We start from the raw sequence: 17,295 nt of genomic DNA on the forward strand, positions 1-17,295 counted from the left end.
GGAAAAAAAAAATCACTTCTCTATTCCACTCTCCACACACACACACACACACACACACACACACACACACACACACACACACACACACACACACACACACACACACACACACACACACACACACACACTTTAGTAGACAAACCTCTTGTAACACATGACCTGACCCTCTTCACTTCCACCCACAATGTTGCCATTCTAATAACTTACATCTCATGGCAGTTTGTGAAATGGTGACCTTGTTTAATCTATGGAATCGTGTCCAATTACACGTTTTTCTCGTTTCTTTTCGTGTGGGTGTGCACGATTTTTAAAATACTGTGTTTGAATGGAAAGCATGTTTCGTGGTCACAGCACGACTACGCTAGCGATCATTAAATCCGCGTAGGGAGGTTGGTTTAGGTGGTGGATTGGTCAACACAGGACTTTCACCGCATAGACGGATGATTGTGTCCAGGCATGTGGTGTGTCTTTTCACCGTTCTCTTTTTCCAGCATGTGGCGTGTCGTTTCCCTGTTCTTCTTTTACCAAATTGATGCTTCCTATTAAGTGGTGACCAGCATGAATACATTAAAGGAGAATTCCGGCCAATTTTTTATGTTAATCTTAAATGCTATAAATATGCGAGTACTTTCCATTGAAAAAACCTCGACCTGAATCGGTGCAGGCAACACTGAGTAACTGCAGCTAAGTGTACAAGTTTCCACAATTTGTTGCCGAAGGCATGGAGGACATTCACTACAGCAGCGGGCGCTCGGGGGATTGTTGATGGCTGCGGGAGATCGGGTGAAGTCCGGGTGCTCATATTGAAAACCATGATCATTTTGGTCACTATAACCGTGAGGTTAAGTTTTCATACAGTTACATCCCTGCCTGGCGGTAGCACTCAGAACTGCCTCTGTGGAAGTTGCCGCTATAGTAATTTTAAATTTTAAACTGTATGTATAATGTCAAAGCATAACAGACGTTTATCTTAGGACACTTTACAGATAGAGTGGGTCTTGACCACACTCTATAGTTAACACAGATCCAACAAGTCCCCCAGGAGCAATTGCATATAGTGTTGGGGAAAAGGAATGAGAGAAATACCTAACTACAATAGGTAGAGAAGCACTAGGTTTCCCTAGAACCACATTTTGCCACTTAATTATGTCACAGTTGTTGTTTTCCGTCAGATCATTTTTATAATTTTGACATTTCCGACCCCATTTGAAGGCAGCTTCATTTCACGGACAAAGAGAGAAATACTAGAGATGGAGGGACTGTTGTTTGTTGCAGGGAACAATCAGCTGTTGTACAGACTCCTGAGTGCGGTATTTCTTTTCCTAGGATGGTGAAGGCATGACCCGCCCTACTCTGCCTCTGATTGGCTGACCCTGGTATTCTTAGCCCAACCAGCCTAAATACACTACGATTTCAACACTCGATTTGTAGCTCTGTTGTTTTTAAATTTGGAGTGCTGTCAGTAGCAAGAAAAACTAAACCAATTCACTACTTTCATTCATGTGTGTGACAAAAATGAAAAAATTGTTTCCTGTTTTCCGGTTAAGTCCACACAGTCTACACGAAACGTATTTTTTTCCGCACACAATAAAAACATATTTGCCGTTGTTATGTCCTTTGTAGTGACTATGTAGAAACAGGCTGTAACTTGACACCACAGTTGAGTGGGAGAGCAGCAGTTCAAGAGTTCAAGAGACCACTGTTGCCTGGATACCTATGCACACGCCCAACAGCTCTTGATCTCTTGAACTGCAGCTCTCCTGGCTCCACTGTGGTGTCAGGTTACAGCCTGTTGGGTGCTAACGCTAGCAGGAGGATAAAACGGTGTAGGCAGCACCGATTGGTTTAGTTTTTCTCTCTACTGACAGCACTTCACATTTACAAACAACAGAGCTACGTGTTGCAATCGACCGGAGTTCTCCTTTAAGGTCAGGTATGATTTGTCATTCCATATTGTAATCCTCAGTGTTTCCTGTATATGTGAGGATCATAGACAATTAAAGAAATGGACCAACAGATCCCCGTTGATCTGGAAGGAGACCAGTGAAGGATATTAGAAGCTACTTTCCGGTGATGCTGAGTGTTACTGCGCAGCATCCAACTGAGCATGAAGACGTAGATGTTACGTGAGCAACCTGTCTGAAAGTTGTAAGTCTTCTGGTAGCTGTGCAAGAGAAATCTCAATCATTCCCAATCAGCAGAGTCGGAGAGCGTAGGTATATGTTAGGAGATAACATATGCACAGGCTAATTACTGCTAACTGCTAACTAGTTAACATTAGTAATTAAACCTAAACAGCTAATGTAAGTCCAAACTGTCTGAGAGCTTACACTGTATTATACGGTAATTCCTCTGCTATGCGGCAGCAAGTTGCTTGGTTATGACGCAATCGTTTGCCTATTTTTACAAAAACGTCTGCTACAAAGCCATAACGTGAGCTACAAGGTAATGGAGCCTTTTATACATTGTCGTGTTTCTTTAGAAATAAACAACGGAGAATTAGAGTCTTTAAAAGCTTCAGATGTAAAGTTGTTCACTGTCAAAGTGGCGCCAAAATGAATGGCGGTCAATGGAATGCTAACAGCGAGTGATGGCTTGTTAGCAACAAAATGGCGCCATAGGAGCTCTGCTTAGAAAGGAGAGGTTCACCCCCTTGGGGAGGAGGAGGAGTATAAATTATAGACTGTAAAGAAAGATGAGTGGGCAGCCTTTCCTGTTAGGTTGGCAGGATGAGCCACTACAGTGTGTGTGTGTGGTCCACATTGGGGTTTTTCTGCCAAAAGAATGTCTGTTCTACCTCTTATCACAGTCAGCAGAAAAGAAGAAACCAAAGAGCGCACTGCGGTGAGAAATGTTCATCCTGAATTAAAGAGACAGTTTTTTAAGGAACCAACTATGTATGATTCCTGATGAAAAAAAGTCTTCAGACAGCCTTTAGTCACCATTTGGTCTGGAGATTGATGTGAAACCACTGGGGATACTCATGGGAAGTCAAAACTCTTGTGACCTCACTAAATGTTTTCCAGTTAATTAATATATACACTCACCTACAAGATTTTTAGGAACACCATACTAATACTGTGTTTGACCCCCTTTCGCCTTCAGAACTGCCTTAATTCTACGTGGCATTGATTCAACAAGGTGCTGATAGCAGTCTTTATAAATGTTGGCCCATATTGATAGGATAGCATCTTGCAGTTGATGGAGATTTGTGGGATGCACATCCAGGGCACGAAGCTCCCGTTCCACCACATCCCAAAGATGCTCTATTAGGTTTGTGACATGGTGCGTTATCCTGCTGGAAGTAGCCATCAGAAGATGGGTACATGGTGGCCATAAAGGGATGGACATGGTCTGAAATTGCAAATTGTAGCCTCTTTTTCCTATTTGTAGTGGAAATGAGTGGTACCCAGTGGGGTCTTCTGCTGTTGTAGCCCATCCGCCTCAAGGTTGTGCGTGTGGTGGCTTCCCAAATGCTTTGCTGCATACCTCGGTTGTAACGAGTGGTTATTTCAGTCAAAGTTGCTCTTCTATCAGCTTGAATCAGTCGGCCCATTCTCCTCTGACCTCTAGCATCAACAAGGTATCTTCCCCCACAGGACTGCTGCATACTGGATGCTTTTCCCTTTTCACACCATTATTTGCAAACCCTAGAAATGGTTGTGCGTGACAATCCCAGTAACTGAGCAGATTGTGAAATACTCACAATACTCACAGACCGTCCCGTCGGGCACCAAAAACCATGCCACGCTCAAAATGGCTTAAATCACCTTTCTTTCCCATTCTGACATTCAGTTTGGAGTTCAGGAGATTGACCAGGACCACACCCCTAAATGCATTGAAGCAACTGCCATGTGATTGGTGGATTAGATAACTGCATTAATGAGAAATTGAACAGGTGTTCCTAATAATCCTTTAGATGAGTGTAGAGCTGCACTGTGTTTGCTTCTCTGTCAAGGACAGGGCAAATGAGTGGCAACATGTTTGATTTATTCATGGCTAAGTGAGATAGTATGTATAATATATACAAGGGCTAGAATAGGTTTACACACCCAGGCTAAAGTTGATTAAAAAAAAGGAATAAAAAATACAATCTTTTGGAAATTGATCTTAATGCCTTAATTCTATCCAACCTTTTAAGGACACCAAATTTATTTGTGAATGAATAATGTATTGTAAATAAAGACATGTTCTTCCTTAAAATACCGAGGGGATAAATATAAATGTGCTGTATTTATATAGCGCTTTTCCAGTCTTAACAACTGCTCAAAGCGCTTTTACATCTACAGGAAACATTCACCATTCACACACATTCATACACTGTGGCCGGGGCTGCCGTACAAGGTGCCACCTGCTCATCAGATAAACATTCACACTCCGATGCGCAGCACCGGGGGCAACTCAGGGTTCAGTGTCTTGCCCAAGGACACTTCGACAACGACTGCAGGGGCAAGGATCGAACCACCAACCTTCCGATTGGCAGGCAACCGCTCTACCACTGAGCCACAGCCGCCCAATATACACACCTCTATGTTAAATTCCCATAGAGGCAGGCAGATTTTTATTTTTTAAGGCCAGTTGTTTCATGAATCCAGGATACTATGCATCCTGATGAATTTCCCTTGGCTTTTGGAATTAAAAGAACCCCCCCATAACTTTTGGATAACAGGTAATTTTTAAGGATCTTTAATGTTCTACTGTGCCAACTATCACATGTTACAGCCCTGTCATGTTCCTTTATTTTATTGAAGATGTGCCTTACTGTGTCAGTTCTAAATTTGCACCTGTATTTGTTGTAGTGTGATTTTCTTTTCTAAAAATTAATAAACACAAAAAAAAAGAACACCCCCATATCATCACATCTTCACATCCCCTTCACCAAACCTAGAGATTGGCATGGTTTTATTTCAGTTAGACTATTAGCTGGTTTGATTTGCATTTACACACACACACACACACACACACACACACACACACACACACACACACACACACACACACACACACACACACACACACACACACACACAGTAAGCTTTTTCACCATGGATTTATAGGAAAAAGTACTTTAAAACAACTTTTTGGGGGTTAATTGTTATTTTTACCATTGACCTGGTGCATTATAAAACTATTTAAGGGTTGCTTCTTGCTTGTACAATTTTAAGCTAAAGTTCTTTGAGAATCTCTTTTGTATTCAAGAAAGTTAGTACTGTAATGGAAAATCCCCTGACCTAATTGATATCAAATCAGGACCTTGTGAATCAGAATCAAATCGGTTCATTGGTGAAACCCAGACCTAGTTTTTACACTCTTGTCACTCGAAATTCATAGAGAGATGGTTGAATGTAGTAATATTTCTGGATTTGAAGAGCACTCTCTATGTTAGATTAAATTAGATAATAGGTATTTTGTTTCTCCTTATTTGGGATTTTGGTTCTGTATTGTCTCCTTGTGCTTGTGTCCTGGTTCCCCCCCCCGGTCTTGTGTTGTAGTTTCTGTCTTGTGTTTCCCTTGTGAGTGTCTGTATGTTCGGTTTCCTGTTTTATTTTGACAGTCTGGTTTTCTGTGCTGTCTTTTTAGTTTTACTCCCTGTGTCTTCCCGCTCCTGTGATCACCTGATGTCTTCCACCTGTTTCCCAGCCCTTTTGTCACCTGCCACTCGTTAGCTCATTGCCTAGTGCATTTAGTGTCTATGCTCCCATTGGCTCTTGTCAGATCGTTTTGGGTGTGTGTTCTAGTCTCTGCATCCCCAAGGTATCTGTTTCTGTGTTCGGTTTTCCTTCTCTTTTGTTTTTTTTTGGAATATTTTGATTTTGTTTTTGCTATTGTGGATTCCCTTTAGAATACCTGTGTTGGTTTGGACTTTTTTGAATAAATCTTCACCTCAACACTCTCCTGCCTGCCTGCCTGCCTGCCTGCTCTGCATTTGGAGCCTCCCTTCCCCTATACATAACTCAATGGGGAATTCCCTTATTACAGCAGAAGTTTTTCCACAATTAAAAAAACCAGCAAACAGTCAAAGTGCAAAAAGTAATGAATGAATGTAAAGTGGCATTATCTAAAAAGTAAAGTGAAGTGGTCATAGTATGGCAAATATTGCTTTGTAAGTCACATGAAATTAACTTGAATGTGTAATTAAACTATAGCAAAAGTAAGTAACCATGATATAAATGCTATTCAAGTGTGACCATACTATAAAATTGAAAAAGTGAGTACTTGGAATGAAATAATATATATGCAGATAATACAAATAAAGCTATTACAGAGCCATGGTGAGTTGTGAAACACTTGAATGTTTTACTCTCATGACAACAGTTAAAAGGGAGAGAAGAGATGCAAAGACTGGGAGAAGTGAGCAGTGGTAGAAGAAGTATTCAGATCCTGTATCTAAGTAGAAGTCCTAACACCAAAGTGCAAGTAAAAGTCCTGCATTGGAAATATTACTTGAGGAAAAGTATCATCAGGAAAATGTACTCAAAGTATAAAAGTAAAGAAAACCCACCGCTGGAAGGGATGCAAGGTTGGATAGGGAGGTGTGATGGAGGTGTGTGATGACAGCGGTGTGAAGGCGTTACTTACGGTTGATGGATGATGGTAAACTTGTTGACGTCACTGTCAGACAGGCTCTGTGAAAGCATCACAGAATTCAGTTAAGAAATTTGAGCCTAATGAGATCTAAATGACCGATTCCTTTCTGAGGTGACAACACAGGTGTCACCTTAACTAAACACATGCATCTGAGCATGTTAATGCATTCAAACTGCAACAAAACACTTTTCTGGTCATGCATCACCTCTTAGCTAACAGGAGATGGCAGCACCTCACTAAGGGCCGTGTCATCAGCACAGGTTGTTCTTCTAACGGAGCTCTCATGTTATTTTTAAACTAAACCAAAGAGGAAGAGAAACCACTTCATTAGTACATACTGTACACATCATGGGAGCTGAAGGGTAGCGTATGGTTAAGGACATAACCTGAATGCAGAACACCTTGAAGAAGAAGCTGCTGGGGTTTGTGCCTTTGCACACGGATGGGAGACAAACATCAAATAAAGTTCTTAATGTTCTGACTCTGACTGTCTGAGTCAGATGTTCTTAGTCCCAAGTGTTCGAGTCCAAGTCTGAGTTTATTGGTTACTAAGGATCCCCTTTAGTCCTCACCACAGTGACGACTATTCTCCCTGGTGTCCAACTCAAGACAACCATACTGTACATTATGTTATTCCAGAGCTATGAAAACATAAAGACCTTGATAAAACAAAAGGCAAGGCATCATGTTTTTCATGTTAAATAAAAACAATAAAACAGCGACATGAAATAACATAAAGGAGAAAGAAGACAACATGAAGGAATAACAGTCCCAAAACAGGTTTGATAACAACTTCTTAGTTTCTTTTTGAAGCATGAAATATTTCCAATTAGGATTAAATGTATGAGTGTCTGTGTGTGTGTGTGTGGGGGAGTAGGGCTCTATACATTAACATTTTTTAAGTGAATTGGTCATAACCTACAGCCAGTCCGGTATCTTTACCATGTCTATCATTATAGCTAACAGAACAGGCTGGTGGGTTTGCCCACCGATGTACAAATGTAGCTCAGCGTACACTCTTTCAGGAAGACCTAGATATTAATTGATGCACTCCTAAATCAATTCAGCTGTTATCCTAATAAATGTATATTTATCATGCGCATATAACTGTTGCATATCTGCAACCAGTCTCTCCTGAATGAAATGTATCTCAGTGGAATTCCTTTCAGGAAGACCTAATTTAATCAATGTTCTCTTCCTAAATGGAATCAGCTGTTGGAGGTGTTCACCTTCCTGTTGAACCAATCAGAATTGTTACACAATGGCATGGGCCAATCACAGAGTCCCAACCCTGCTTTAAAAAAATCTGTTTCTCCCTTTGCTATTCAGCTGTCGTTGCAGGCAAAGAGTGCCACCCTTCACCCCCGCCCCCCTTCCACCTCCAGTCCTCTACTCCAGCTGACCGGTCCGGCGCCTCCTTCGGTCTGGTCTTCGGGCTCCTTCATCACAACCACCGGTGTCTAGATTCCATTGGGGGGTTCTGATGTGTCTGATGGGTCCTGTCTCTCGTCAGCTGTTGCGACAAGACGATATTCTGTTTTACTAACTTTATTGTTGAGTCAACAGATGAGCCCTTCTTCTAATGATGTAGATGTTTCTACTAATTTTACACATTAGACGTGTTTCATCTATCGTGACACCCCACAATTTGGCCACTTTTACCTGTTTGATACCATGCCAGAGGCCACAAAGTAGAGTCTGAGTCAAGTCTCAATTCCCCAGTATTAGAGTCTACGTCCCTAAAGAAGAGTCTGAGACAAGTCGCCATGAACTGAGTTGGAGTCCAACTGTGTCTCAGGTCACTATTGTTCGAGTCTGAGTCAGTAGAGAAGACTATGAGTCTGAGTCACTAAAGAAGAGTCTGAGTCCAAGCTGAGTCACCATTGCCAGCATTTGGGTCTAAGTCTTCTCCTCAATTGTACTTTCCCAAATGAAAATTAAGCAGTGCTCTTTCCAGCAGTGGATGTAAAACACTGACTGTGTGTAGCTTCTTTAACGCAGAAATGTAACCAAGACTGATTTACAACCACACTGGTAGTTTACAGTTCATGAACCCGCATCATAAAGACAAATCTCTAAAATCAACTCAAAATAGAAATAGAAACAACTTATATGCTGTTTTCTAGTTTCCCTTTTGTGAATTAAATCTGCTGACCTTCAAGTGAAAAGCTTGATCCTCCAACTAAAAACACACCACCATTATACACAATTTCATAAATCATCAAGCCTTTAAAAACCTGCATCTGGCAGCCCACTGCATTGGGATCCTTTGCTGCATTTAATGTCTGCTTTGCAGTAAGGCAATTGTGATTCACAAATGAAAGGAAATGATTACCATAAAATATGCAACAAAATCCTGCTAAATTATATATTCCCCTCTTTATTCATAATTCATTGCTCCAGGTTACTTGCTCTGTCTCTTCTCTGTTTAATATTTGTCATAATGTAGTGAAGATCCATGACAACAGATGTTTGTGAAAGTGTGAATATTGTGCTCTTAAGTTTGTAAGGTGTCAAATGAAAAGAGAGGCTAATATATGACGTATGAGTCCAATATGGATAGTTAATTTAGATATGAATAATCTATGGTCGGCCCTTTATCTGCAGAGTCTCCTTTGAAACAGGTGTAATGATGTACGGTTAAGATGTCTATTACATAGTAAAGGTTGTTTATGATGTTATAATGCAGCTCGCATTCCTTGGTGTGAAAATCTAGGTGCAACAAAAGGATGCATTACCTAGAGGAATAAGCCCAAAGTATGGTGAAAGCCCTTTAAACCGAGTTTGGGATTGAATCATTTGTAAATCAGAGTGAGATCACTTAATATGAAAGGCTTTACCTCCTTCAAAGAACTGAACCTTGGCCTCACAGATACACACTTGATCTTCCCACTGGCTTACAGGAGAATATCGGTATGAAATCAGACTTAGCCTTTTGACACCCAATACAATTATCAAATAGTCTGCCCCAGTGGATACTCACACACTGCTTCCACGTTGAATTATTCATACGAGTGTCTGTGCTTGTTTAAATGAGACACAGAGCTCTACAAGCTGCAGCCTCTCCTCTGCACTACATACCAGGTACCCTCACTCAAAGCAGCACTCAATGGCATCTTAATTCTCACTGTTAGAACGTACATACAGTCCAACTTTCATAAGTAAACGGTCTCTATGGTAAGTCTCCAATCTTTTTCAAGCTTGAATTCTTGCTTGCAATGAAGTAATTAGTGTGAGTAGCAATGCCTGTGTGTGCTAAATTTTAAGCTGAAGATTATTTGAATGGATGCTTTATCAATCCTTACATTTAATGTCCCTGTTTTCTTTAAAGCTCCGTAGAATATTCGAATATCTGAGATTTACATCAACTGGTGGTAGTATTAGCAGTTGAGCTAGTGGCTCAGTGTGGCCGCCCTTACTGCATGCTAACATGCTAAAAAAAAAAGCTGGTATTTTTTTTTTTTATTTGTCATCTTCATCATCTTAGTTTATTGTGTCAATATGCAAAGATGGGAAGTAACACAGTACAAATACTTCCTTACTGTGCTTAAGTAGATTTTTCGGATATTTTTACTTTACTATTTGTGGAGACTTTTTACCTTTTACTCCTTACATTTTAACAAGAATATTGGTACTTTCTACTCCTTACATTTTACAAAATTGGCTCGTTACTTTAGTTTTGTACAAAAGGTCGTCTATCAGGTGAGATTGTGAGTGCGTGTCGGAGAATAGCGTGGACACGCGCCTCGCACACGGCGAGAAAGAAGAAGAAGAAAAAGCGACTAGCTGTCTGGAGGATAGTCAGTTGAGATTGTGTGTGTGTGCGTCCTTGAGAACTGTAAGTTGTAGAACATATGTTGTCAGTTCATTTAAGCCTGTTCTTGTATTGGTTTGTAGTTCTGGCAAATTTAAAGTAGCCAGTGATTTTGTTGTTTGTGTTCTTCACCTGTTACCTAGGTAACACCTGGCTGTTCATAATGGTGATTGTTGAACGCCCTCGCTCACATTTGTATTTCAGGTGCATTATTTACATGCTGAAGTATTATTCTGCATTTAGAGAATATAATTAAAAATGGGTTTATTGTTAGCATATACATTCCTATGCATTGTGTATGGTAGCCTTTATAACAACCACACACACACACACACACACACACACACACACACCACACACACACACACACACACCACACACACACACACACACACACACACACACACACACACACACACACCTAATCATCCTCAGCCTTACATGAGAGAGATGTTTGAGATAGTAGGCAACAGAATAACTCCTGGCCACTGTGCTGTATAACTCTAAGACTACGGGGTTAATTCTTAATTACGTCTGTAAAGTAATTCATATAGATTCCCGGCTGTGGCTCAGTGGTAGAGCGGTTGCCTGTCAATCGGAAGGTTGGTGGTTTCGATCCCCGCCCCTGCAGTCATTGTCGAAGTGTCCTTGGGCAAGACACTGAACCCCGAGTTGTGCTGATGTAAAACAGGCACCTTTGAGCCAGTTGTTGTGAAGGACTGAGATAAAGCTACTAATAAATAAATACAGCACATTTACTTTAAATGTTAAGGGGAAGATTAAAAAAGAGAAACCGGATCTGTGAATTCTCACAGAATCAAAACTGAATTCATATCTTACTTCTCAGTTAGAATCTTATTATCCTGGAGTCCCAGTCTCTGTCACACTAATCACATATGGATGTTTAAGCCCTATTGGCAGACATCCATTTACAATGTAGCCAATGGCATATGAAGAGCCTTTTCCATGTCCACTGAAGTTTCTCAGCTTTCACTCTATAAAATGGTTTCCATTTGCATACTTTTACACTTTAAGTAAATTTCCAAGCCTGTACTTTGTTACTTTTACTTGAGTAAAGAAGTTAAATCAGTGCTTCTACTTTTACCAGAGTATTTTTTTTAACTCAAGTATCTGTACTTCAACTTAAGTACAGGATGTGAGCACTTTTGCCATCTCTGTCAACATGCTTTCGTTTGCTCCACCCCCATCTGGTACGCTGCTGCCACTGCTAAGGACGAGGGCAGAGGGCAGCGTATCATCCGCTCTGCTGAGACAGTGATTGGCTGCGATATTCTGTCCCTCCAGGACCTGAAGTCACCAAATTCATTAGGATGCATCATGGGCACCATGAATCTATGTACAAAAGTTCATACCAATCCATTCCATAACTGTGGAGACATTTTAGTCTGGACTGAGGTGGTGGACTAACATTGACATCCCTAGAGCTATACTACTAGCACGGCTAACTAGATATTTGGGGTGGACAAAAATTGCAAGGATTGTATTTTTTTTACTCTAAAATGATACCTTCAACATAGTTTTAAAGGTAGTATAAATCATGTCAAAATTCTACATTTAGCAGATTCAAATCAGAGTATGTAAAACAACGTGTAAAATGTAATTTTCCATTCTCCATTGTGCTAAACACTAGCATATTTACAGTGGATAGTATATTCTTGCCAAGTTTTAAAGCACATAACTCAAATTTTAAAGCACATAACTTAAGCAGCTCTTTAGCCAGAGTTGGTGTAAAAAACAAATCAGCCACATGGACCGCCAACTTTTTTCATGCCTTTTTTTATGTGGCTGTCTGCTCTGTTCGAATGGCAAACGGCATGTGGAAGTGAGTCTGGAGTGCTCAGAAGGTCACAGAAATGATAAATAAAATCACCATCTCACCAAGAGATCTTTTAAAAATAGGCAACAACCCAAACGCAGTGGGAGAAAACAGCCTTCTTCTGCATGTGGGAGTGTTGTTGACACGTCCTTTGAAAACAAGTTTCATTTCACTTGTCTACACAATTATTATTAGCATTTAGGAGAGCTTTCACAGCAGCTGTGCAAAGTCTCATGGCTGTCATGAGGTGAGAGACCTTCCAGATGTCTACAAATCTCCACTAAATCTTCCCAAATCGGTAACAAGTGTAACAAGCTAATACTGGTTAAATGAGGACACATTTTGCACATTTCATTTTGCTGTTTCATACTTGTATTTTGGGTTTCTACTAGGCCTTGTGTACATGATTTAATGTTCAAAAAACACATTGTCATAATATAATCTGTGAATATACTGTACAATTATTCATTCATTCATTCTGTCTGAAATGCTCCGTTTTAGCGCCCGTCTCTGTTAGCCACCCTCCCGAAAAGGGTTTTGATACTTTTACAATATGTATGTAGCATTGACATGCTTTATAATAATAATAATTCCCTTTTTAATAGGTCCCATACCTTTTAAGGTGTTTTCCTCCTTTAAGACCCTAATACGTTGTTCTGCTTGCCGGGGGGCTGTGTCAAACTTTTAGATTTAGTGAGGCAACACGTATACGGTATGTGGATACACATAATACCTTAAAAATTATAGTTGCGTTTTTTTTTTTTACCTGCTTTTACATACATTTTTACAAAGCACATCATTTGTATTATAGCAAGCCATTGTAGATGTTTGAGGCCAACGACCAAGCACTCATGTGATGTATGTTGTATGTTATGGAGCAATTTTAGAAATAAAGTTGGTAATCACTGATCCTTGTTGAGGTACATTAGGCTAAACCACGTTAAGCTTTTTTTTAGTTATGCGTTTTAGAATGGTGTTTGAAAACTTAAGGCTTTCTTCTTCATAAAACGGGTCGGACATCATCTCATTTTTGGATACATTTTTATTAATATACATTAGTAAGCTACAGGACAGCGTCAAAACAGGATCTGCTTGAAAGACTAAAAACATGAATGCACATTTCAAACCAAACTGACGCCCATGAGCATGTGTATGTTGCGCTCTGTGCAAAACTTGTATTATAACGAGATCATTTCCCCCCCGTTCAGTCCAAAGTTCGTCTGTAAGACGTTTTGCACTCGACAAGTATTACCTAAATTCTCAACAAGATTTTGAATTATATTAAAACAAAATGTATACAAAAAGAACTAAAAACATCTCTTTTTAGCAGAACTTATGAGTTTTAACTTTGCACAAAAATGTCGTTGCACTGTTTATAGATATTTTACACTGATGCTTTTTACCTTGCTTTTATGATCTTACCTGTTGCACTTTGAGATTTGTTTAAATGTAAAGTGCATTACAAATAAAATGTATTATATTATTATTATTATTATTATTATTATTATTATCATATTCTTGTAATTATCCAGCGTTGACAGGACTGCCCCGAGTCTTGTTGAATACCCGCCTAAACACAGACACACCCACGATGATAGCCAACCAATCATTGTATAGGTGAAAAAAGGAGAGAATATTCTAGCAGTATGGAATAATTGGAGCCCAGACGCAATTTTGTAATTTTTTAAATTTCCGGTCCTCTGAATAAAAACAGAAAATTGGAAAAACGGGTTAAAGATCCAATTTTTTAGTTTGTCAAGGCAGAAAATAAGAAAAACTTGGATGAACTGACAAGCGACCATTCTTCCTCCCTAATACCACTAAATAAAGAGATGTAAAAGGTGAAATGTAGAGCCTATTAACAGGGGATTTTTATGAGCTTTGTGCATAAACATCATATGCATAAACATCATATGAATATGCAAAGTAGGCCAAAGGTAATGCTTAGCTGGATGACATTCAGAGCCCACAGTACAGGCCCTCTCTGCCCTTAGACACACGCTGAGTTACTGATGAGTCAAACAAACATTATTATTAAGATTGTTCCACCTTTTCTGCTGCTTTTGGGACAGACTGGTTGAAGTGAAGCCATACTGAAACTGAAAGGTCTGAAGATCTATCTAGAAGTCTAAGGCTGAATCCCATTTCTCCATCTTACCCCTACCCCTTGGCCCTTACCCCTACCCCTTGGCCCTTGAAACCAAGGGGTAAGTGGTAGGGGTGAAAACATACCCCTATGAAATGGGACACCACTTGGTGACATCACCATACAGTATTGATCACAAACCTCCAAGATGCCGTCTCTGTCTGTTGATTGTGTGGGTTTGGACAACAGTGTCATATGGATTTAAATATTTATATATTTTAGGTTCACTTTGGTAGTGCAGAGGCAGATGTTCTTATCTGTGTAGTACTTAGGTCTGTTTGCAATACATATGTGTATACACATGTATCATGTATACATACATATACACCCTGTATACATGGTGTATACATACATATACACCATGTATACATGGTGTGTATATATCTGTTTCAGTTATCACCGTTTTGAATGTCATTGATGTTCACAAAAACATTTTGTTGACAAAAATCTGTCTTTATTGGTGATAAATTGAACATAACCGGCAAAAACGTTACATAAAATAATGTTACAGAACCATTATCAACTAGTAGAACCATAACTAACATGTCACACACATAAAAAGGCTTCAAATGTGTAAAACTAAAAAATACAAACAAGACCACAAACAAACAAATTAACTACAGCTGTTCTGATATTCCAGACCAGTCTGATGCATGTTGCCAGTAACCCCCCCCCCCCCTCACATATCATCAGTGTCCCATATCAAAGCCAACAACAATATACAAGTGCATGAACAGTAAGGTGACCAGATTTCTCAGACAAAATCCGGGGACATTTTCAGCTCAGAAGCGTATTTACCTCCCAAACAAGTAATGTTTTTATTTTTGTTAAAACTTAAAACGGGGACACTAGACCTAGAACTGTTCTTATTAGGGGAGCCCCCCCCCCCAAGTATGATCCTAGACCCACCCCTGCTGCTACTTCCTACTCCACTCCACTACACCTCAAGATAGAAAGTCCTAATATTTCAAGATAAAAAATCCATCCTTATACTTCAAGATAAAAAGTCCTAATATTTCAAGATAGAAAGTCTCAATATTTCAAGATAGAAAGTCTTAATATTTCAAGATAGAAAGTCTTAATATTTCAAGATAGAAAGTCTTAATATTTCAAGATAGAAAGTCCTAATATTTCAAGATAAAAATATTTCAAGATAAAAAGTCCTAATATTTCAAGATAGAAAGTCTTAATATTTCAAGATAGAAAGTCCTAATAGTCCTAATATTTCAAGATAGAAAGTCTCAATATTTCAAGATAGAAAGTCTCAATATTTCATAATGTTGTAATGTTACTGAACTACTGACAGCTTTTACTTTAATGTTTCAGGCTCGTTTCTGCAACAGCTAATTGAGAATCAGATACAACAAAAACTACTGAGGACATATTTTCCTTTGACAGTGATGCAGTATTAAACGAGATCGCTGCAATGGAAGTTAATAGGATAATTGTCCAGCTTGTATTTACGTTTATAAAAGTGCTTGTTTAGCTGCTAACAGACTCAGATTAATATTCTAAGTGTCTGACAACATTATGGAAAGGATTTCTAAGGAGCTCGACCTTTCTATTAAAGATTAAGATCCTTTTTAAAACATAAAATCGGATTGCTTCACTAACGCACCAGACTCCATGTAAATAATCAGTGATTTTAGCATCGTAAAACACGGCTTCTGAAACACTCTGAGCACAGCTGGCTCTGGCTGCCTGGAGTCTGCGTGTGTAGGGTGTGCGATTATCGGCTGTCAGTTTTTTCTTTCTTTCATTCCAATTTCGGGTCTTTCAGTCACAGTGAAAACCGGGGACATTTCCGGGGACAGATCCAGCCGGGGACAGGTAGCCAAAATCGGGGACTGTCCCCGGAAACCGGGGACGTCTGGTCACCCTAATGAACAATGAACAGGAATTAATTACAAATGATTACAATAATACAGTACCAATGCAATAATGAATGGGTACAACATGAACACAGGATTTAGGAAACGTCTGCGTTTTCAGCCCCAAAGTGGACCAGCTGCTGTGTCCTCCTGTGTGAGACAGGGAGGTATATGTGAAGCACGTAGCGATGTATCGTAGACCGTTAATATTAATATACATTATATATATAGCTATACAATCTATGCGATGTATACAGTCCATTCAAGGCAGAAATATGTGGGACTGTTCAACGTTAGCGTTAGCGATTAGCGATTAGCGTTAGCGATTAGCGTTAGCATTGCAAGCTAGTGATTTTTTAAAAGTTTCAGTTAGGAACATGGTTGCAAGTATACATGTACGGGACGGCATAGACCACAAAACAAGACTGTCGTAACTTTTTAATCAATTATTTAAGCCGAAAGTACTTACATTTATGTGTCTCTCTGGTCGATGGGCAGCCATTGATGCCTGTGTGTTTTCTAGTGAGGTCGCGTCCACTCTAGGTTTCAAGGGCTATACAGCCCTTGGTCTATCCCTACCCCTAGCTCGTAATACGTATTGGACCAGCACTAGGTCCCGCGTGAACGCGCAAAAGCTAGGGGAAGGGGTAAGGGGTAGGGGTAAGGGGAAGGAATGGGATTCAGCCTAAGACTGTGGTTCCCAAACATTTTGGTCTGTCAGATGAACTCACACACCTTCATCAATTCTCAAAACTATTCATTATACAAACTAGATATTGTTAATTTCATTTCAATTTCATACTTGTTGAATGGTCAATTGATTGGTTGGTTTAGTCAGAAATCAAACGACATCTAGTTGTGTTCCAACCTTTATCTATTACTTATAGCTAACCATTTCAGCTTCTTATGCAATACTTTTAACTATTGAAACGTTTCTCCACTACTTTTAGCTACTCATTATAACTATTTAGTATGATCTATTTTGCTTTCTAGTTAGAGTCCATGCACTCTTACATAACTGCAACATGAAGTGTGCAGT

General features: G+C 39.6%; 1 long non-coding RNA gene across 1 annotated transcript; it reads left to right on the top strand.

The window, feature by feature from the left end:
* The first annotated feature begins 928 nt into the window (after nucleotides 1-928).
* Nucleotides 929-15,398, top strand: LOC116705152 (uncharacterized). The gene is made up of 3 exons (XR_004335862.1): nucleotides 929-1,014; nucleotides 3,274-3,277; nucleotides 15,385-15,398. It is a non-coding gene; the product is annotated as an uncharacterized LOC116705152 (long non-coding RNA).
* Nucleotides 15,399-17,295: the final 1,897 nt, after the last annotated feature.

This window comes from Etheostoma spectabile, chromosome 17 (genome assembly GCF_008692095.1).
Source record: "Etheostoma spectabile isolate EspeVRDwgs_2016 chromosome 17, UIUC_Espe_1.0, whole genome shotgun sequence".
NCBI classification, from domain to species: Eukaryota; Metazoa; Chordata; class Actinopteri; order Perciformes; family Percidae; genus Etheostoma; species Etheostoma spectabile.